The sequence below is a fragment of the Lynx canadensis genome, chromosome B4 (genome assembly GCF_007474595.2).
Source record: "Lynx canadensis isolate LIC74 chromosome B4, mLynCan4.pri.v2, whole genome shotgun sequence".
In the NCBI taxonomy this organism is placed as follows: domain Eukaryota; kingdom Metazoa; phylum Chordata; class Mammalia; order Carnivora; family Felidae; genus Lynx; species Lynx canadensis.
The window spans coordinates 15298111-15321643 of NC_044309.1; the positions used below are offsets into that span (position 1 = coordinate 15298111).

At 42.3% G+C, this 23533-nt stretch overlaps 1 protein-coding gene across 1 annotated transcript in view; it reads left to right on the forward strand.

Moving 5' to 3' along the window:
- The first annotated feature begins 1803 nt into the window (after nt 1–1803).
- Nucleotides 1804–23533, forward strand: part of PTER (phosphotriesterase related) — a 68615-nt gene continuing 46885 nt past the window's right edge. Inside the window, exon 1 of the mRNA XM_030322122.1 lies at nt 1804–1889. The gene's annotated coding sequence lies outside the window, so the exon portion shown is untranslated. The remainder of the gene's footprint in view (nt 1890–23533) is intronic.

Here is a 23533-nt window from a genome sequence, read left to right on the forward strand (position 1 = left end):
CACTAGCTTCTCTTTAACACCGTCTTTAGGGAGTCAAGCCATACAAGTGAGAGCCTGCATGTGAAATCCGTCACAAACCTTGTACAATGGGTGCAATGTGGGCGGTGGAGGATTTAGCAACTTCCATAAAGAAAAGCTGACGTCATTTTTAACATGAATCTTGTGTATAATTTCACTTCTGGCAGCATAGACTAGTAAAATGCAAAGCATTATAAATGATGGACTTTTAGTCCTCTCTTTAACAGCCATTGTCAGGTACACATTTATATGGCTTCATGGTTGCAGCACGGGCAATCAAAGGGGTAGCCAGCACTGAAATCTCTCTAGAAGCTTCCCTCCATCCATCTATTCACTAAACAATCTCCGTGTGAGCCCCAGTCATCCCTAGTGATATTGAACTCTCTCAACACTCTTTCCTCTGGAGTTCTTAACCTCTACATTTATTCTTATCTCTCTCACTCTTGGGCCCTATTTTTATTCCCTTCCCTGTTCCTAGGATTTAAGCAGCCACCTCCTTAAGGAACATTGCTCTCCTTCAGTCTTGTCCCCCTGCCTGTCCTTCACCAACCAACTTATAGTTTTACCCTCCTTAAAACACACACACACACACACACACACACACACACACACACCCCTTCATTTCCTTTTCTCTTCTTTTTCTGACTGAAATATATCAGTTTAGTACCTAGCGTCTTACCAAAGTGCCCTGTTCTCTACCAGGAAGGTGTGGTGTAGTGACATCGACCACAGCACGTTCTAGCCCTGGCCTGGCACAAGGGACTTCTCTTTCGGGATCTGTTTTCTTATCCGTAATTGGAAGAGGAAACGATTCCACCACATGTAGGCTGTTCTAAAAAATTATGCAAGATAACCTACACACAGTACCTAGAGGAGGAGAATTGGCTTCAGGAAGTATCATCATCATTATTATCGTTAATTACTAAACGTTTACCTTCCTTCCAAACGACACCTGGAGATTCTTGCCATCTGAGTACTCATCCTCTTTTTCCCAGAATTCAGGATAAAATTAATTGAATACAGTGTAATACCTAAGGGTATTGTCCTGTATCGCCACGACTGTTGCCAGCACTAGGTTTGGTCGAAAGGTGCACTCACTTTCCCTAAGCCAGCTGACACTGAAGCGTAGGGCCACTTCAAGCGTCCAGACTCTGCTGGTAAGGATGAGAAACCTCAGGTCCAGGGACATGAAACAATGGACAATCAACCCAAAGTCGCTTTGCGTTCGGAATGATTATCCAAATCCTGTTCAAGATACCAAACTGCCAGTGCACCCCCTCTGATCCGTTATCCTTGGAGGAAGCTACAATAGCTACTAAAGCCTCCATGTTCCAGGCTTTTCTACAGAGACCTGGGGTCTGGGGAAAATGCAGCTGCTTCCTTTCCCCCTTGGGGGATCTAGCCCCTAATTCTTTCGACTCAGCTGAACTCGAGGGAGACGAGAAACCTCTCTTTCCGGGATATTGGGGGGCGGGGGGGTATCTACAATAGACTCTCACGCAGAGAAAGTAGGCTTCCAGTGCGGCAGCTGAACGGATCCTGCAGCTACCAGCCTACTGCCCGCTTCAAGGTTAGGACAGGCAGCCGACAGGAGTGAACCCGGACTTGGACGGGCGGCGGGCGGGGCGGGTCCTGGGCCCGCGGGGCGTGACCTAGGGCCGGGTAGGGCGTGGCAAGAGCCACAGGGCGTGACCTAGGGCCGAGTGGGGCGTGGCCGGGACCCGCGGAACCCTGCCCTGGGACCTGGGGGCGGGGAGAAGACTAGCCCCGAGCGTGAAGCGGGAGGGGAGTGGGGAGACCTTAAAGGCCCTGCACTCTGGCCCCGCCGAGGGTCCCGGGGGCGAAGGCGGCGCGCAGCGAGCGGAGGGAAGGTGCGCGGGAGCCGGGGCGGGGGCGTGGGGGCTGTGAGCCGGGTAGGAAGGGTGGGGTGAGCACGGGAGCCTTTCCGGCGATAGTCCCCCTAGGGGAGAGAGGTTGAAAGCAATCCGCGCTTTGGCGAGCTGCGGCCTTTCTCCAGATGCCCTGCAAAGACGCGCGGATCGTGAGGCTGCGCGAGGCCTAGGAGGCTGGTCTGTGTTGGAAGTGGGTGGTTGGTTACCCCAAAGTCTAAAGTGCAGCGAAGCCTGGCTTGAAACCCGAAGCCGAGAGTCCCAAGAGGAGGGAGGCCCCGGGGGGCCTCGCGTGGCTCCAGCCCAGTGTTGCTGGACAGAAATGCTGCAGGGGTTGTCGTCGGGCCGTTGGGCTGGGGTGGGGGGAGGTAGGGGAGAAGGGTGGGGGCTTCTCTAACATGCTGGTTCTCCTTTCCTGAGCTTTGAAATCACACCTCTAAGCCTTGAGCCTCAGCCTTGCCCTTTATTTTACCGTCTCATGGTTCTTCTGTTGTAAAGACATTCCAAACACACGTAGGTGCGCCTCCCTTACAGATAAGAGCGCTGTGTTTACAGCCGCAACGTTGTGATATTTGTGGAGGCGCCTCGGGTTGCAGGGACACCTCCGAGGGGGACACATTTACAGAGGAGAGCTTCCGCCTTGTGTAAAAACGTGTCCATTCGCCCTCAAATCACTGCCACACTGGAGGAAAACGACAAGCGTTTGCTCCTATCCTAAAGGACCATCGCAGTCATTGTCAAATAGAATGAGCGTCAGTGAGAGAAGCGAGCTAACACTTCTGACACCGACTTGGCCAGTTGCGTCTCGTTTTGCATAGACAGCAGGGGCGTTCAGCAGTTATCCTAAAGGCCTGATGTAATTCCGGAAATAATGAACCCCTTTTTAAAAAGAAATCTCAGTGCACGCTGCAAAGAAAAAGGGATCGGACAACTTGCCGTGGAGAGCAAGGCAGCAACTTAATTTCAGAAAACAGGAGAATTGGAACACGAAATTCACAGCGCGCTGCTCTATGAAATTACGTTTTCCATGTGTGGAGGCTGGATGTTGCTTTATTCTTATGGAAGTTACAAAAATGTATGTAGTATAGATTGGGGCATGCATTTTTATTGCAAAATGCAAATGCATGCAAAATGCATTTTATTCCCATTCCTGGATCTTAGAATCGGAAGAGGAATGCCCACCCCTATGTTTTTCAACATTAGTGAAAGCTAATCACCAGGGGTCTTCTTCGAGCTCTGTGCCCTAGAAGTTCACACTTTACACTGCTCCTTGAGGTGTTCTCGTGATACTGAAGAGGAAGTTAAGGCATAGGGGTGAGGCCACACTGCTGGAAAGTTTAGGGGGAAAAAACCCATGTCTTTCTAACTCAAAACCTGTGCTCCTACCACTGAGCCCCCGTGTACTTTGTTTTTCACAAGTATGCCCCCTGTCCAACAGGAACTAAAGATACGCGGGTAGAGGGGACTATAAGACAAGTTGCTAGTTTAACGTACTCAGGACCCGTGGGTGGAATCTCATTCTATTTCCGGTTCCGGCTCTGTGACTTTGCACAAGTTACTTATCTTTTCTAGGCACATGAAAGTAATTGATCTCTAGGTCTCTGCTAGATCGAAAAACCTATAGATTTGTGAAAATAATATTCCGCTTTTGCCACTTAATGATATTTTTGGTCACACTTGGTGTTGGAATTACAGGGCGGTCAGGAAGGGTTGGTTTATTCATTCAATAAATGTGCGTTGCGTAGCTGGACACGTACTGGGGCTGCTGCAATACAGAACAGGACAGATGAGGATTCTAGCCTCCAGGGGTATATATTCTGGTTAGAGGCAGGGAGACTTGAGCAAACAAAGAAGGAACTAACAAACAAATTAATTAACCAACAGCTACAAGTTGTGAACAGAGGGCTGTGATAAAGGAAAATGGAGCAGAGAGGTGGGTGGGGCACTTTAGATGTGGTGGTGAAAAGGAGTCCTCACCAAGGCCTGCTGGTTTGGAAGGATGCGAAGGACCTAGTGAAGTTCCTTCCTTGCAGTGGGACCTGCTTGGGCAAAGGAGCCATGAAAGGACTTGGCATGTTCTGGAAATGACCAGAACGTCTTTGTGATGGTGATTGGTTCAAGATGAAGTCGGAGAGACAGGGTGGGACCAGGTCATGCAGGGCTTTGTGCAGCCTGGTAAGGTCTCTAGATGTTCATCTCACAGCAACGGGAAGCCACTGAAGGGTTGTGGGCAGGGGAGTGACGTGAAGGTGGCTATGATGCAGCTGAAGTGAAAGGCAGAGGTAGCTCAGGCTGGGGTGGCAGTAAGAGTATTTATTGATTTTGAGAGAGAGAAAGAGGAAGGAGGAGGAGGAGGAGGAGGAGGAGGAGAAACAGAGGGAGAGAGAGAATCCCAAGCAGTCTTCATGCTGTCAGTGCAGAGCCCCACACGGGGCTCGATCTCATGAATTTCGAGATCATGACCTGAACCAAAATCAAGAGTTGGATGCTTAACCAACTGAGCCACCCAGCTGCCCCCTGACAAGCATATTTAAAATCACATGCTAACACCCCTCGAACACCCTGGCATTCCCATCCTCCTGTTCCCTTTAGTTTTCCCGCATACAACTTATTCCCATATGACATATTATACATTTTGTTTATAAATTATTTACTCCTTCCTATAAGAATGTCAACCACCTGAGGGCAGGGTGTGCATGTTTTATTTATGGCTGTTTCTCTAGCACCTGATGCTGTGCCTTGTGCAAAGTGGGCCCTTGATCCATTTGTTGTAAGAATGGATGTGATAAATGCTTTGGATTTTGATTCTGTAGAGCTTGCTGATGAATGGGATATGATAGTGAAAGATAAGGAGAAACCAAGGATGAGTCTCAAGATGCTGGCTCAGAAACTGGGCAGATGTGGATGTTAATTAATAAGGAGAAGGCTAGAGAAAGAACAAATTGGGAATTGGGGGAGGGGAGATGGAAAGTTCCATTTGGTACATATTAAATCCGTGGTGTGTGGATTAGTTACCTATTACTACATCTAAAAAATTACCCTAAAATTTAGCAGAGCAAAACAACAGACATTCATTGCCTCAGGTTCTATGGGTCGGAAATTTGCGCACAGCATAGTTGGGGAGGTTCCGGCTCAGGGTCTCTCATAACGTTCCAGTCAATCTTTCGGCCAGGGCTGTGGTCATGTCAAGTTTTGACTGGAGCTGTGAGATATGCTTCTTAGCTTCTTCCATGGCTGTTGACAGATTTCAGTTGGCTGTTGGCCAGAGAGTTCAGTTCCCTGCCACGTGGACCTCTCCATAGGGCTACTCATGATGTGGCTTCCCCCAGGGCAAACGTTGCAAGAGGGAAAGAGGACCCAAGATGGAAGCCAGTCTTCTTTTAGAACCTGATCTCAGAAGTAGCATACCATCACTTCTGCTGTGTGCTGTTGATCACACAGATCAACCCTGGTGCAGTGTCAGGGGTGGGGGTGGCGGGGACAACACAGGGGTGCGAATACTAAGAGGGGTGGGGTTGTTGGGTGTCATTGTAGTATCTGCCTCCTACAGGGTCTATCAGCTGTCTAAGGGGAAATGTCATATAGGCTGGTGGGTGTGTTATGCTGTAGCTCACAGGAGAGATCTGGGCCACAGATAATTATTGGGGGATCATTGGAAATGTGTCACAGGATCCAGAGAGAGAATAAAGGTGGAGAAGGGAAGAGGATCCTGGACCCAGTATCGAAGAGCCCAATGCTTAATGGTTAGTGGAGTAGCACCCAGCAAAGGAGGATGGCCAGCACAGCGTGTATTCTGGGGGTGACTTAAGGGAAAGATAGGTTTCACTGGACAAGTTTCCCCTTCCCTGTGAAGGGCAGAAAATAGTTTGAATATGGTGGAAATGAAAAGAATTTCTGAAACGATGCAATTTAATACAGTTGAAATGTGAGTAGTTAAACGTTGACCCAGATAGAAACAGAGAAAAGAACATGTGTTTATTTTAAAGTTTATTTATGTAACTTTGCAGGTGAGGGGCACACCGAGAGAGAATCTCAAGCAGACTCTGCACTCAGCACAGAGCTTGACGAGGGGCTTGAACCCATGAACCGTGAGATCATGACCTGTGCTGAAATCAGGTCGGCTGTTTAACCGATCAAACCACCCAAGCGCCCTGAGATGGAATATTTAGAGTTTTGAGAAATCTATGGTTGCATCCTCAGTGCCCTGGGTGGGATTATAGTTGGTAGAGAGCCCCTGTGTAAAGATTTTAGAGGTTGAGGGGCGCCTGGGTGGCGCAGTCGGTTACGCGTCCGACTTCAGCCAGGTCACGATCTCGCGGTCCGTGAGTTCGAGCCCCGCGTCAGGCTCTGGGCTGATGGCTCGGAGCCTGGAGCCTGTTTCCGATTCTGTGTCTCCCTCTCTCTCTGCCCCTCCCCCGTTCATGCTCTGTCTCTCTCTGTCCCAAAAATAAATAAACGTTGAAAAAAAAAATTATTAAAAAAAAATAAAAAAAAAAAAAGATTTTAGAGGTTGAAGAGAAAAGAACGAGGGGTGTAACATAGGTGGAGCTACTGGCCTTGGAAAAGGCCTACCCTTACTTCCATATGTTCTATAGCATTACTGTATCAGGAGTCTTTCTCCTCGAATGTCTTAAATACCCCAGTGAGCCATACAATGACAATGGGAAAATTAATTCCTGGTTCAGTGGTGTCCTGCTCATAGCCCTATGAACTTCACTGTTAATAGAAGGACCGAAGATGGTTGTTGTACATGTTTTTCACACACCAAATGTGGCCTCGTGCTTCTCTTTTCTTTAGCTGCTCTTTAGGGTGTATTTTCAGTAATCCATGTTTTTCTAAAAAGACTTTCATTAAAAAAAAACAAAAACCTCTCATTCATAGACATCTTCCCTCACTTCAAAATAATAAATAAATAAGTAAATAAATAAATAAATAAATAAAATAAGGAAGATGGAGAAAAATAAAATACCTGCTCCCACCTGGCCACCTGGCATAAGCTGGCTCTGTGGTTCTGTCTGTTCATGAAGGCGGCATCTGCCTGAATACAGATGCCTCTGCCTCATGGCAGTCGTTGAGTGTTATCCATTTCTCTGTCCCCTTCCAGTGAGGTATGGCCATGTGACTTGCTTTGGCCAATGCAATGTGAGTGGAGGGAAATGTCACTTCCAGGTAGACGCTTTAAGAGCCAGTGAGAAGTCTGTCACGCTTTCTTTCCCTCTGCCGGAGGGACCACCAATTTTCTAGATAGTGGCTGTTCTGTCAGCTTGGCTCCTGAAATGAGGGCAGTGAGCAGAGCCCCCTGTCAACCTCTGTTAGCCATAGAGAGAGCTAGAAATAAGCTTTTGTTGTGTTTAGGCCTCAAGATTTGGAGATGTGTTTGTTACCACAGCACAACCTTGCCTATCCTGACTAATGCACTCGGGTAAGGTCTGATCCATGTGCCTCCAGGAATTACTGATTTCCAGTTTACCAGATACAGTGGGAGCCTGAGAGAGAAGGCACCCTGGAAGTCTTGCTGTTGTGACTCATGTTCCTCTTACTGTTGGTAAACAGCAGGGTACTTGTTTCCATAACGCTCAACTCAGCTTCAAGATTTTAATCAAAGGGGGCAAAATGGCATTTAGGTGTTCAATCATACCCTGTAAGGGCAGCCATTGTTAAAGTGTAAAGTACATAAAGGCTCAATGTCCAGAGGAATTAAGGCTCTCATTTCTATTTTGAAAAACACTACACACACACACACACACACACACACACACATATACATATTATTTTTTTTAATTGTCAGCTCACTTCCAAGTTTTCCAACACAGAGAAATGTTCATGGGTTCAATGTTAAGAGATAATTCTTCCCAAGTGTCCGTATCCGCGGATGCATTTCAAAAATGATTTTGTCACCAAAGGACATTGGAAATGCCTCATCCATAAGCATTTTTTAAGGCATTTTTAAGGCATTCATTTTTAAATGAATATTTAAGTATGGTTTCCTGGCTATCTTACTTTTGCGCTAAAAGCATCAGACCTGGGTTTTGCTCTCACTGTTCTGGAGGCAGTGTGTTTGCACTTTTACTCTGAGTTAAGCAGAAGTGAAGCAGGGAGCGTTTTGCTTTGGGCAGAGCCATGCGGTGCTCCTAGGGATGTTGGCTATAAATCCATTCTCCCTAGAGGTTAACAATCAAAGTTCTCCCCCTCTCTTACTCAGACGAGTGATATGATGATGATAAATTGCTTGGACATGACTGCCCCAAGCACTAGTGTGATGAATTATGTTGTTGAGGGCATGACCACAGATTCTCCATTGTCAGTATGCCACATTGAATATTGGCAGTATTCATAAATAGCCTCCTGCCAATTTTGGTCACCTCTTTGCATATTAAATTTGCTGCTTTCACAGGTCATGGTTGTTCGTTCTTAATCAACTCTGTCTTTCCCTGAATTCACTTAACTAATCAACCTTTTGTTTTTCTGTTCTCTACTCGCTAAACCGATGGGGCGTTCTCAGAGTTGTGTTCAGTAAACATCGAGTCTTTCTTCACAGAAACTGTTAAAATAGTAATTATTAGTCCTTTTCACTAAATCTAGAGTAATAACAGCTTATCTTGCAGTGGCTTAATTGGGTCATTATTTAGCGTTTGAAAAGCACTTTGAGGAGAATATTGGTAAATACTGTTGTTAATTTAATGTTTCCTTGTAATTGAAAGTCCACTGCACCCGAAAAGTCCTCAGTATTACTATGTACCAACAAGGATTTCTTAGTACTGCTTACTGTTTTCAACATTATATATCTACTGATTTTTGAAAAATTTTAAATATTGTCATAAATTCCTAAAGTTATCATGTTCACACTGTCCCATTTCTACGTGTGTCATCTACTATATTCATTACACATCTGAAAAGTTAAATGTTATGAGTCGTGCTCTCTAAAGTTTGGAGGAAATAGAAAGCCCAACCCCCAGTGCAGAGGTATGTCACGTGCTATCTTCTACACAATCTGTGTGTAGTATCTGATTAACTTTTCAGCAAGCTGACCTATTATACCCTGACAAATAACTGAGGTAAATAACGCTGAGTCCATATACTGAGCTATCACCTGATTGTCATTAAACTTTGTCGAAAAGGGTTAGATTGAATCACACGTGCCCGGCCAGCCCTTTGAACAAATTTTCTGCTCACTCTAGCCCCAGATTCCCCGGGTGTAACTAAAGGCCACTCTGTAGCTTGGATTAGGCAACCTCAATACTGACGGTATGATTTTGCTAGGGTTGCGATAGCAAAGTAGCACCAGCTGGGTGACCTAGACAACAGATATTTACTTGCCGGCAATTCCGGAAGCTACAAGCCCAAGATCAAGGTGTTGGTAGATTTGGTCTCTTATGAGGCATCTCTTGGCTTGTAGATGGCCACCTGTCCCTATGTCCTCCCTTGGTCTTCTCTTTGTCTATGTTGTCTGTGTCCTAATTTCTGCTCGTAAGTATAGAAAATGGTCATATTGAATTAGGACCCACCCCCAAAACCCCATTTTAATGTAATTACCTCCATAAAGGCCCTATGTCCAAATCCAGTTACATTCTGAGGTTAAGGCTCCAACATATAAAGGTGGGTGGGGAGGGGGGGGGCGGCAAAATTCAGCCCATACTCCTGAACTATAATAATGATCTGTGGAAACTACCAGTTTTGGAGTTATTTTTGTTGCTTATCAAATCTGAGCAGACAGCTGACGACTATAAGCGTTTGGAGGTCTACTCAGTATAGGAGCTTCTTAACGTTACTTGGAGGAGGGCTTTATGCTTGTGACTAAAACAATGAAGTAATTTGACAAACATTGTAGCAACATTAAGTGAGTTCTGTATACTTTATTAAGATGCTAACCTTCAAGTGTACATAATTAAGTATACCTTGCCATCTGAACTACCACCAGCCAAATATTTGTTACAACAACTCGCCAATATTTTTACCCAGAATTTCCTCTCTGAACCAAAAACTTGGCTATGATTAGTCCACATGCTTGTATCATCAAAATGGGCAACAGGATGTAGAGAGCACGGTGGTCCCAGCTCAGATCTCCCCCCTAGAGGGGAACATCTTGCCCTCATGTTGTTAAACGTGTCGAGCATTTTTGCCTTCATGTTATCGGCTGAAAACATCTAAGAAAGCAGGAGAGTTTCTAAGGAGAGATGATGAGCCTAAGAAGCTAGAAAAGCTCTTACATTTGAAAAAAAATATTGGGAACGTGAAAGCATCAAATACCTCAATCTGACTGTTACCTGCCTGCCTCTAGTATGGGTACTATAGTTGTTTCTGGAAAGCTTTACAATGTTCCTTCAGAATAGAATAATAGTGTTTTTGTAATTCTAAAAAATGTCTTTTGTAGTTAATTAATAGCCAGAAACCCTTAGAGGATTGTTATATAGATCTCTAAGAATATGTTAGTAATATTTGGGATAATTAGTTGGTAGTTTTGAATGAGCTGCGGAACATTAATTTTCCCCTTAAAAACTGTTTTCATTAGAATTTATTGTTGAAGCTGGGTGATGGATACCTAGAGGTCCATTATACTGTTCTCCCCACATTTGCAAGCTTTTGAAAATGCTCGTATTAAAAAGTTGAACTGAAGATTTTTTTCTTAAAAAAAGACATGAATGAAATATATAGCCTCCTGCAATGCACCCATCATGGGCTCAGGGACAAATTACATTTGAATAATGAAGTATGAGTGCATATGTAAGACAATACGTGTGTGAGTAGAAGGGGTTTTTTTTACTACCAATATTGCCATAGAAAAGTATTGTTGAGACCCTTATCTAGGAAAGGCTGTGAGAGTGTCTTTCTTAGTTGTGACCTAGATTATTTGACACATGTTTTTATTTATCACTCCCTGGAGTATGGCATATCTGTCATTTCATGAGTCAATGCCTTTCTACGAGTCATGGAGTTGCCCCATGGAGTTGCATTTTCTCCCAGTTGAGTCTTTTAGCTTCAGACACTTTCCACCTGTAGCTATACAAATCCATTTAACACGGGAATTCAAGAAGAGGGTGCTAGCTTCCAATGTCCCATGCCTGGCGAATACCTTCTGCCCAATACTTTCTATAAAAATGTCCTCTACTCCTGCAAGACGGGTGTTCACAGATTGCCGCTAGGCAAGAAAAGATCTCTGCTGAATGTACTTTGAGGAAAGTTACTCCAAAGCCCCGTCTCCAGCCTGTTGCTGCCACTGCCCATCCAAGCCCCCCCCAGCTTCCACAGGGAGGATTAGGGACTGTCAGGACCTCTCTAGTGAGTCTCACTCACATTCCTGCATAAGTCGAAGGCCCAACATTGCTTTGAATTTGCCCCATTCTCATTCAGAGAAGTTCATCTTCAAGGTGTTCCTCTTTGTCTTGCGTAAATATTTTGGAGCAGCTTAGTGTATAAGAAGTAAAGAACCTGCTGTTTTGAGCACTCACATTACTGAGCCTTTGGCCTTACAGACATATTTGATCTGGTGGGTGTGCGGGGAGGGGAAGGGTCCTGCAAACCACACGGCAACGCTCCCTTTGGACATAATTCATTCCTCCCAGGCATTATTATTATTATTATTGTTGTTATTTTTGCTTTCTGTTTATGAGTGGATTTCAGTAGAAAGCTCAAAATATTTCAAGCTAAGAGAGCCAGGTTTAAAATGATCCCTGTGAAGATTTTACATAGTTCTCTATATTGTCTATTGAATTTCATTTAACTGTTAGATTTAAAATATATAAAAGAACATATACAGCTTCTAGCATTAGGGATACTTCATGGACCTTTGCTACTACTTACTCCTGACACAGTAAAGTCAAAAGGATTAGTTTCTAAATTCCGTTGCTTTTTGATAAACCGAATCAGAATTGTAAAAGGTTTTTTTATATAGAATTTTCACAATGCATTATGTAGGGATGGTATAGTTTCTTGTGAACCTGTCTTCACTTCTTTATGTTTATCTCTGCGTTAGTAATACCCTGGCTAAAATAAATATTCATTAACTATTCTTATTTAATGTAATGATTTTATACCATTAGCAGAAAGGAACGTTTCTTTATATGTTGTTTCTATACAAAGAACAATGTATTAAATTTCAGAGTTTTCTCTACTAAAATTGGAAAGCTTACTCAGTAGCTACACCATGTCTGAGCCATAATGCCCCAATTTATATTCTTGACACCATGTATCATATTTATATTTTTAAATCAACCTCATTTAAAATAATGTCAACAATTATAGGACCAAGAAAAAGGTCTAAGAGTGAAAAGTGGATGATAGCTTTCCCTGCCTAATTAGAAGTCATGATTGGGGCACCAGAATAGTTCAGTGGGTTGGGCTTCTCACTCTTGATTTCAGTTCAGGTCATGATCTCATGATTCATGGGATCAAGCCCCACATCAGGCTCTGCACTGACAGATCAGAGCCTGCTTGGGATTGTTTGTCACCCTCTCTCTCTCTGCCCCTCCCCAGCTCACGTGTGCATGTTCTCTCTCACTCTTTCTCTCAAAATTAAATAAATGAACAGAGAAAAAAGTCACGATGATATTTCTGATGAATTAGGAGGATGTTACCCCCAGAACAGAAGTTAGTTCTTTGATAGGCCCAAGAAAAGAAATGTGTTACAAGACACTGTAGAGATATATGCCTTTTAATTTTCACAAACTCAGCATAATATTCATCAGAATGAATGAATTCATCATTCATTAATATTTATCAAGTTTGTCAAATTTGATTCATTCTCCTATCATTTTTTTTTTTTAATTTTTTTTTTTTTTTGCAACGTTTTTTTTTTTATTTATTTTTGGGACAGAGAGAGACAGAGCACGAACAGGGGAGGGGCAGAGAGAGAGGGAGACACAGACTTGGAAACAGGCTCCAGGCTCCGAGCCATCAGCCCAGAGCCCGACGCGGGGCTCGAACTCACGGACCGCGAGATCGTGACCTGGCTGAAGTCGGACGCTTAACCGACTGCGCCACCCAGGCACCCCTCTCCTATCATTTTTAAAGCATGTTTGCTATGCCCAGGTACTACCTTTTCTAATTACTTAATATATTTTTTTAAAGTAACCCACTTTTTTTGCTTTACCCTTATCCAAAACAATAATCTCCATAAAGTCAGAGGCTTGCAACATTAATACTTTTTTCTAAAACACATTAAAATAAACAAATATGTGTTTAAAACATTGTTTTAATTTTTTTAAATGTCTTATTTATTTTTGAGAGAGAGAGACAGAGTGCGAGCAGGGGAGGGCCAGAAAGACAGGGAGATACAGAATCTGAAGCAGGATCCAGGCTCCGAGCTGTCAGCACAGAGCCCAATGCGGGGCTCAACTCACGAACCATGAGATCAAGACCTGAGCCGAAGTCAGACACTTAACCAACTGAGCCACCCAGGCACCCTTCTAAAACACATTAAAATAAACAAATATGTGTTTAAAAGACCTTAAATGCCCATATATCACCTAAAATTGGTTTGAACCACCAGTGGGAAATATATCACACCTTCTGAAAACATTGACAAAACCAAGCAGATTATTGACTTTTTTACTTATCTCGCTGTCCACGAGGAAATAAAATAATCATTGGCTGTGAAGTTGGCACAAAACAATTTTCAGAATAGTCTCCGTACTTGTATTGTGATAATTAGAAAATGTGCACACTGTATATGTATGTGTGTATATATGTGTGTGTGTGTATATATATATATATATAAATGCACATATATACACATGTACATAGGTAGATAATGGATCATTTTAGCTGTTATTTGGGAAATAGCCAAGAGTTTTCAAGTGTTTAGATACTGAGCATCATTTATTTGAGGCTAACAGAGCCAGCATTATTTGATCCTGGCGTCTCTATTGTACTGTTAGTCATAAGCATTATAAAGAGTGATAATTTAAAAAGTAATAATCTGACTTGTGAGGTATGTTTATTTCATTCTTCTGTCCATAATAATCTGAAGTTTATAGTAAAGTAAATGCTGTAATGTGGTTAGAGGGTGGTTCAGAAAAAGAATTAGAAAGATATCAATAGGTTTCTCATTTGTCGTATAGAAATGTTCTGTCTGATTTTCGACTATATAAATATCCCCGTTTATCTAATGTCTAAACAAGGTGAAGTCATGGGGAGCCACTGCACGAGTTCTTTACAGGTCATTTACTGCCTTTTTGCCTAGAATCGTGGAATTTGTGTCCGGAAAGAACTTTGGAGATCATCTTGTTTAACTCCTTTGTTTTATCTGGGAGAAAACTGAGGCTCACGTGCTACATTCGCCCAAAGACACACGTTGATCCTATCAACTTTTTGAAACATCTGTGTGCTTCATCAAGCTCTAGCATTTCTTCCTATTGAGGAAATAGTGATATGTTCATAAGAGCGTTCTGTTGCATTCTTACATTTCTGAAATACAGCAGCGGAGCATTAATATTTGGTGGTACTCTAGATATTTAATAGCTACTGACTATTGCTTGTGTCAAATAAAAGATGAACTCTATTGAACATTACCAGGAATGTTTTCTGTTGCCTTTAATACATTTGAGTGAGAAAGGAAAATGACATTTTCCTAAACAGTGTCAAGATATCTTTTACAAAATAAGTAAGATTTGTGTTCTTAAGGGGAGTACCTTTGGATTCAAACATCCCATTCTTGATTCTTGATTTTTACTCTGTATGTCTAATAACCAAGCAAATAATAAGAAAAACTGGTAATCAGGGGTAATAAAAGTAAATTCTGATATGAATTCATAATGGCAGATGTTCCTGGGAAGAATGAGCCAGAAGATTTAATTACGTAGGATGCCTAACCAAGAGCCCAAGGAAGAATCGGGTGGCAGGTGCCCGTAGACTTTACCTATGAAAATTAAAAATAACTTCTGAAGGAAGGACAGCTAATTTTGTTTATGTAATACGTTTATATTGCTCTACAGCTTGTTGGTAAAAGTAGTTTTGAGCACTCAGAGAGCAATCTTTCCCCTCGTCGTCTTCCAATTAAAAAAGCAGTATTACTTCTTTTCGGATACTGAGCCAGTGAGTAGCTCCAAGATCTCCCAGGCCCGCACAATTTAAGAAAAGGGAAAATAGCAACCCTTCCCCCTCAGAATGCTGTGATCTACCAGAACAAGAAGGCAAAGCAGGTCTTTAATAATACAAGAGACATTGCCAGTTGTTAATTCCTCCGCTGTTAATGCCATGGGAGCGCACGTATTCCCAATCTGCTGCCCGTGTGCTCAGACCCACAGCGCAGTGTGTTCCTTCCAGCCGTGTTAATTTACGTATCCGTCCATCCTCAGCGCTTATCGGATGCCTGCTCTGGGCCAGTCAGGGTGCCGAATGCTGGCTGTGACGTTCTCACTCACACACCGAGCGGAGAGGATTCCTTGAGACTTAACGATCATCTGTTTGCAATTCTCCTGTGGTGTCCCCAGACAGTACCAGATGATTAGAAGCCCCTCAAGTGAACACAATAGGCTGCCAGTCTTGCAGCGTGTGCCATTCGTCACTGACACAACCTAGTCATTTAGCCCTGTGGCTTCAACCCAAGGAGAGTAGTAGGGGCTGGGCAGTGCTTTTCCGAGTAGGAGTTTCCTTTTGCTGGCCCTTGGTCTGATGCTTCGGAGACTGTCTCTGCTTATTCTCCTAGCAGTAAAGAACAAGGTCCGGCTTCCATTCTGTCCACCCAGCGGGGGAGATGTGTGCAGAGGAGACGCTTCCTGTCCAAAACCTGTTCCCGCTTCCTCTGGCCAGGAAGCCGTGGCTCTGGCCGTGGCCGCTACTGGTGCCTTCAGTGGCCTGCCTTCTCCACAGGCTTAGTGAATGCGGAATGAAGACGCCAGCCTGACTCTTAGGAGCCCTGATAACGTGCATTCCATTTCTGTCACGCAGCCCTCATGTTCAGTCTGTTTAACCCTTTATAATTATCAACCGTTTCCCTTGAGGAACACCTTGTGTGGTTTGTTCTCACCGTCTACTTAAATGCCGGTTACCAGAGTACTTTGTTTATTTGGAGCCTATGAATTGCATTGAGCTCTATGCTCTATAGAACTTGTTGCGAACCTGATTAAACAGTAAACTCCTTGAAGACAGGGACTAGGGCTGTTTCTTTCTGTATCACAGAGAGGGACTGACCCAACTGATTACCACTGTTTGAGTCCTGAACAAACAAACACAAAGAAAACCCAAACAAAACCCGTCCATGGTGTGCAAGGGCGTCTGTTCAATTCAGGGTTGTGTTGCAAACCTCAGTGCAAAATGCACGCACTTTATTGCTGAGCATTGCCTTTTTTTTTTTTTTTTGAGCTTTCCTACCACAATTAATCTTATATGGTAATGCAGTGACAATGAGATGATTTCTCCGGAGAATCTATGCTAATACTATTAAAATGCTCTTACCATGTCAAAATGATTGCAGTGGAAGGCACGTGGGGACCGTGCTTATGTGATTATGATATTATAGCGATGGGCGATTACCATAGGAAACTACTAATTCAACCCTGCAGGGACTTGCATTATGAAGCCATTATAACATGAGATTATAATGACACAATAACTCGGATGCACACTCGTGATGTGAAAACTAAAAGCTAATTTGAATGCGAGTAGTATTTCCATTAAATTGTAATTAAACAGCGAAAGCCATGCTTGTTTAAATTTAAGACGGAGACTTCCAATCCAGAAAAGGAAACTGTGGGTAAAGGACGCACGCCAGGCATGAGCTGATGATGGTGAGAAACCCTTCCCAATTCTGCCCTTTGGTACTTAGTGGGTATGGAAACTCACAACAAAGTGGCCTCCCCAGACTTCTTCTGTCTGTGCTGGCTCCCATTACCCGAAACCAGTATCAGGACTTAGCCTCTCTGGGTAATTTCTTTCAGGTTATTCTCTATGCAAAGTATATACATTTTCTTCTAGAAAAAAAAAACTGTATTATGCAATGCTTTTAAAACCTACTTCTTAATTCTTTCTATCCCTCTCAGAGTCCAGGAGAATCCAGTTGCTAAATTTTTGTTTGTCTTTTAAAGGTTGGCTCAAGATGGATGATTTTACATGTCAGGAAACTTATATTTGACTATTAGGGAATAGTATTTGGTGGGGTTTATGCCATGCCATCTATCAGGTACAGGGTGATTCGGTAGTAAAATTTTCTGATTCTGTTAGAAACACTAGGTAGTCTGTTAACACTTCTCTCTGTTAGGGAAGACTGGTGCATTTCAGAAGCCAAACATTTCTCGTTTATTCTCCACTGATAATCACTATCTGGCTTAGGTCAACATAAAGATAGATTATAAAAAGTAAGAGCCACTGCACTTGTTAGATATACACCTGCATTAGCGTGTTCAGATGTTATAAGGACGCACAACAGCTAATATATACTCTCTCCTAATTATGACTAAAAGTGGTTATTACTCCTTGGTTTAAATATAGTGAAGATGAGTTTTTGTTATTAAGCATTTCTTTTGCACTTAGATATGCTGTATGCTTTAGAGTTATTTTTATTACTACTTATTGCAACAGCCAATTTAAGCAGGGAAGTCTAAATTACTCGAGTCCTTATTTTTATAATTAGGAAGAGGAAAGTGCAGTGCAATTAAATGGCCTGCTTGATGGCATCCAGTCAGCAGTGGGGTTGGGATAGGATTTTCTGGTCCCAGATAATTGTAGCTTCTTCCTTGGGCCATTGAGTGATGTCACCTCTGAATAGTACTCCCACGTTAATGGATACCAGGATAACTTAATGTGATGTTTGTAGCAAATATCTCCATGGTTAAAGGAAAGAAACACTTGCCTGTCAAATTGGGGAACTGGGTTCTATCTGGGGCTGTCTGGTCTTCAGGAGATCGAGCAGTCAGTGTTTGCACCTAAAAATGAAGTCATTGAATTAAATGATCTGCATGGTCTCTTTCTGCTCAAAAATTCTGAGATCAAATAGCATTTAACAGTCACTGAAATTTACATATGTTAATTATTTTTAAATATTATTATTTTAAAATAATAATATTTAATAAAATATTGATTTTACTTATTTTAAAACTATTAACCTAAATTCAAAACCATACCTTATTTAGATGCATTTCATAATTCAATGTGTTTTACCAGATCTATAATTTGATTTAAAACTGCCTTTTTTATTTAGGGAATTTGTTATAATTAGTAAAGCTACAGATGTAAGTCTATCCAAGGAGAAGATTAAAATTATAGTCCTTTGGTACACTGGCAATATTGGTAAAATATGTCAGAACTACAGTGAAATGAAATGTATAAGTATATAAATATATAAATGCTTTGTGGGAATTCTTAGGAAGCAGGTAATAGTGATGAGTAAGATTCCAAATTAAAATATAGTGCTGGGGCGCCTGGGTGGCTCAGTCACTTGAGCGTCTGACCTCGGCTCAGGTCATGAACTCACAGTTTGTGGGTTCAAGCCCCACATCAGGCTCTGTACTGACAGCTTAGAGCCTAGGGCCTGCTTCAGATTCTCTGTCTCCTTCTCTTTCTGCCCCTCTCCCACTCCCTCCCTCCCTCTCTCTCTCTCTCAAAAATAAATAAACATTAAAAAATAAAGTAAAATAAAAATAAAATATATTATTGGCTAGACAAACCTTCCTAAATCTTTTAGGGTACCTTACTTTTATGGGGGAAAATACATAAGTAATTACATTCCCTTTATATTTCAATACATATATGTGACTAAGGATTGGTTATTTAAAAATTTGTTGTTTGCCTATAGAAAAATTTCCTAATTTAGTGAATCTTTTTTATCTAGAGAATTCCATTAGAGCATTTTTTCCCCTGCCATCTCAAAGATTGGAAAAGAGAAATTATTGCTGTATGACCCATGAAGCTATTAGATTTGCCCTTGATCCCATTGTAGTAAATCGGCTTTCAGGAGTAGAGATAAGCTGTTTGTTATTTTTAGTGCATCAAATACTAGTCTTTCCCAAAAAAGAGGTTTCTGTGTCAGGTGCCACACTGTTTTAGAACTAGGCAAAATTTGTCATCTTGCCTTCTTCCCTAGTTCCATTAATAAAGACTGTCTTTTTGAGACAATTTTCCTCAAACTTGAGGCTCCACAAGTTGTCATCAAAATTTTTGAATTTACATTTTCATTTTTATGATAAACCAAACAATTTTAAGCATAGTCTGGATCAATATAACCATCATTCAACCAAATATTGCCATAGGATTTCATTATTCATATCTTTGTTTGTTTTTAACACTTCGGTGAAAAGAAATTATTGCCTAAAACAATAACATTTATCTTTTTTCACGATTTTTTTTCCAAACTCGGATGTTTTCCTGGGCGACATGACTGCATTTTCTGGGACATCAGGAGGTGGTTAGATTGACACAGTGGCGTCGTGGTCTGGTAAAGTGGTTTGGGCCCTTTCATTTCCTTTATTAGAAGTGGAGTTGTTTTATAAACAGGAGCCTCTAAGATTACTGCATGCATGTTTGTTTTTCACCATCTGACTTTGGAATCTGTACCGCTATCCGAAGGGTAGAACCGTGAGTCAAGACTTGTCCAGTTTTCTACTCTTCAACATTTTTTCTAGCCCTGCGATTCGTACTGTCTTCAACCTAACCAGTTCTATTCCCTGATCTCCAACAGACCGGTGCCCGCTCTTCTCTCTGGTGTTGTAGGGGGGAAGCTTGGGGATAAGAGTCTATGGAAAGAACTAGCCGAACTTCTGGCCAACCAGTCAATCAAGGTTAAAAGACTGTACATCATGATAAATTGGGATTCTTGTCCTGTGGTTTTTTTGTTTTGTTTTTGATTTTGCAAACGACGGATAATGTATATTCTCTTGGTGCACATTTTAGGTGTTTATTCATAAATGTTGGTCGGCTCTCAAAGGAGAAACCTCAGGGGTCATGGTGTTTGTACAATTTTTAAAGGTCTCCCAGGAAATGCTTACAGAGCCTATGGCATTGTATTTTGCCTTCAGTGAAAATAGAAGATAGCTCATCATCCTCCTCTGAATAATAACCCCATTTCCTCATTGGTGAAATGGGAACAATAATAATCAAAAGTGGGTTTCATCTAAAAGTATGTCCTATGGTCCAGTCTCCTAGCTGGATACTTTCCGATGACTCACCTTCTGCAGATCCCTTGCCAACTTTGCAAGGACATTAGGAGATTTAATTAAAGTGTGTACAGTGCCTTAAGCTCTTCAAAGAAACACACAGCATTATTATTGTAGATAATACTTTTGAAATTCCATAATCTCTTGAAGGTAATGAAACCAACAATATAGAAAGTGGGGGCTTCAATGCAGTTTTATGAAGAACTTCCTACGACATCATATTAATAGTGGCCATCGTGTGGCTTTGAGAATGCAGACTTCAATGACTGTGAACTTTTTAACTGTAAATATTTTGATTTAATGTTTTCCCATCAATAACTAACACATTTGAGAGGTCAATAAGTATTCAAGTCATGATGTTTCTGGCCCACTTTTAAGGCTTTATAAATTTTTTTTTTTACTTTTTTTACTTCTTGGTTTAAAGTATGATTAAAAGGAGTACTTTATACTACTCCCAGCATGATATTTTGTAAGTTAGAGAAGGGTGAAAAAGAGAGTGCTCTTCCGGGCTTCTTCTGCCCTGACATGTAGTTCTCCTGCTCTGAAAATCCCCCGGGAACAATGAAAATTGCTTTAGTTTCCTAACTCATCCCCTGTCTCCAGCATTCAGTCTATACGCACGCTGCCCATTTAATTACCATCCTAACACAGGTCACTTCCTCTGGATCCGGTGCCTGTGTCAGTGTCTTCACTGTGGACCTGCCATGCATCATGTGTATGAGCCTCAGCGGGCTGCTTACAAATCCCAAAACATGCCTTTCATTGCTCATGCCCCCAGGATGCCTCCTTGTAAAAACTCTTTGTGCAGCCTTGCCTAAATGCCCCCCTCCTCCAGAGAGCCCTCCCAAACCCTCCAGCACTGATGAATCTTAGCCAGACACATCTTCCCAGAACATCTGCTTGGGACCTCTTTTCCAACGTTACTGCATTCACTTGAACATTGCAGGTGTCCCACTAATATATAAAAAATATCAATCCCCCATTGAATGCTCACCATGTGCCAGGTACCATGCTGGGGGCTCTTTAGCCTCTTACAGTAAGATTATTCCTTTTTCATCTTTGTCTCTCGTAGTATCCTCCTTTTAATGCACTAGATCCTTAGCAAACATTTGTCACATTGAATTGAAATGTACCCAGGTGAAATTTCCAGATGCCCGGAAAGCAAACGTCTTTATGTTACCTTCCTGTCTTCTGTGAATTTAAAGTCCAAGCTATCCCTCAACTCTGTAAACCAAAGCAACTTCTCTTACTATTTCAAGGAGAGTAACACTAGCTGGTCCCAAGCCTGCGAAGAGGCTGTGATGTTCATGAAAATATCCAATTGCTTTTGGCTAACCTTGCCTCCCATCATTGTGAAATTGAAGGTGGATAGAACGAAAAGTGTTCATTGGTTGAACAGACACCCACCGAGCATTTACTTCTTGCCGGTGGCTCTTGTAGCCCAGGGCTGGTACCTACTTCTCCATGTGTGGGGATGGAGCTAGAGAGATTATCAGAACAGAACCTAGTTCTAGAGATGACTCTCCTTTGCATCAGGCATGGCATGGCATTTCTCATACAGCGGACCACGTTTTGGAAGCCACTAGAACAAGACAAGATGGGCCAGAACCAGGCTGGGAGAGCTTCTCGCTCTCCTTGCAGTGGCTCTCAGACCTTTTTTTCTGCATGACTATCCTTTTTAACACCAAACAGGAGAAGCCTTGTCAGGCACTCCTGACACATAAAGCCCATTCATGGCACTGATTCTTCGTAACTTGGAATTAGCTAAGCAGGGTAGCGGAAGTCAAGACTTTTCTAAGAAAATCTACTGTATGGTCTTCAGAATGAAGGACCTGAGATGATTTTGTGGGAAATAGCTTTTAGATACACATTGGTTCATGCAACTGAAGGGCTCTCTGTAATTCGAGGAAGAGTGCTTTAAAATTAAACTACCTTAAAAAGAAATTAATGTGGATGGTCTATACATTTTAAAAATTAGCCTTATGAGTCGTTATCCAGTTTTACTCCTTGTAAAGGATGAGCTACTGTCATGAACCACCTGCACTAATTTAGATAGAAAATGTACTTGAAGATGAAGTCACTTGCTGTTGGTTATTTCTGTGCTCAAGAATCTTGCCCTGGGGTGCTTGGCTGGCTCAGTCAGGGAAGTGTATGACTCGATCTTGGGGTTGTAAATTTGAGCCCCATATTGCATGCACAGATTACTTAAAAATTTAAAAAAAAATCTGGGACACCTGGGTGGCTCAGTTGGTTAAGCAACCAATTTCAGCTCAGGTCACGATCTCACGGTTTGTGGGTTTGAGCCCTGCACTGGGCTCTCTGCTGACAGCTCAGAGCCTGGAACCTGCTTCAGATTCTGTGTCTCCCTCTCTCACTACCCCTCCCCTGCTCACGCTCTGTCTCTCAAAAGTAAATATATGTTTAAAAAAAGTTAAAAGGGCGCCTGGGTGGCTCAGTCAGTTAAGCATCCGACTTCAGCTCAGGTCATGATCTCACAGTCTGTGAGTTCAAGCCCCGCGTCAGGCTCTGTGCTGACAGCTCAGAGCCTTGGATTCTGTGTGTGCCTCTCTCTCTGCCCCTCCCCTGCTCATGCTCTGTCTCTCTCTGTCTCAAAAATAAATAAAAACATTAAAGTTTTAAAAAATCTTACAAAATTAAAAATTAAAAAAATTTTTGCCCTTATTACTAAGGGAAAGTTATAAAAAAAACTTACATAGTACCATGCTGGGTGCAAAAGAATAAGCTTAAATGGCATGTTCACTATCTTCTGAGAGCTTGAAATGCAAAAAAAAAAAAAAAAGGGGGGGGGGTAAGTTGTAAAAACAAACATGGCTTCAAAATCCCAAGCCCCCAAACTTTTGGGAATCCATTTTCCATGCTTTTTAATAATACTTTTAGCTGTTTTGATTTAGGGAAATAATATGAACTGCTGGAAAAGGGGTGTGCTATGATCTCAGAATTATCTGTTGTCAGAAATGTGTTACGTAAATATTCCAGGACAACTTTTTTAGCCCTTTGCCAACAACTGTTAACCTGCTCTTCCTTCTTGGTCCTTCTTCTACTTCGGTGTATAATTTCCACGCTCCTACTTTAATATTTTTTTCTTCGCTTTATGTGTCTTTTGTGCAAGTTACCTCCAGTCCTTCGTGGAAGGAGGCTGGCTCAAAACAAGCAAGCGTATGCATGTTAATCAAGTACTGACTCTGTGCCAGGCACTGCGGGTGGCTGAGGACTCGTGACTGACCGAGACACGGACTCTGCCCTCGAGGAGGTCAGAGTCTGGAGGGAGAGACATTAACCATTCACTTAAGAAGTGAGTTTCAAGGTAAAGGTCCAAGGGCCAGGAGAGAACTTAGAATCGGCATGTTTCCCGGACTGCCTGAGCCACAAGGCGGAACATGAGGAAAAGCTTCTGATGATGCCAAAAGCCCTGTCCTCGATGCCCAGCAGAAGTGAGCTAGTAGAGAAAAAGGGTGGAGGGGGTTGGGTTTGTGTAAGCTCAGTAAGAAAGAGGCAGGGATGCATTCAAGGACCTTAAGAGAA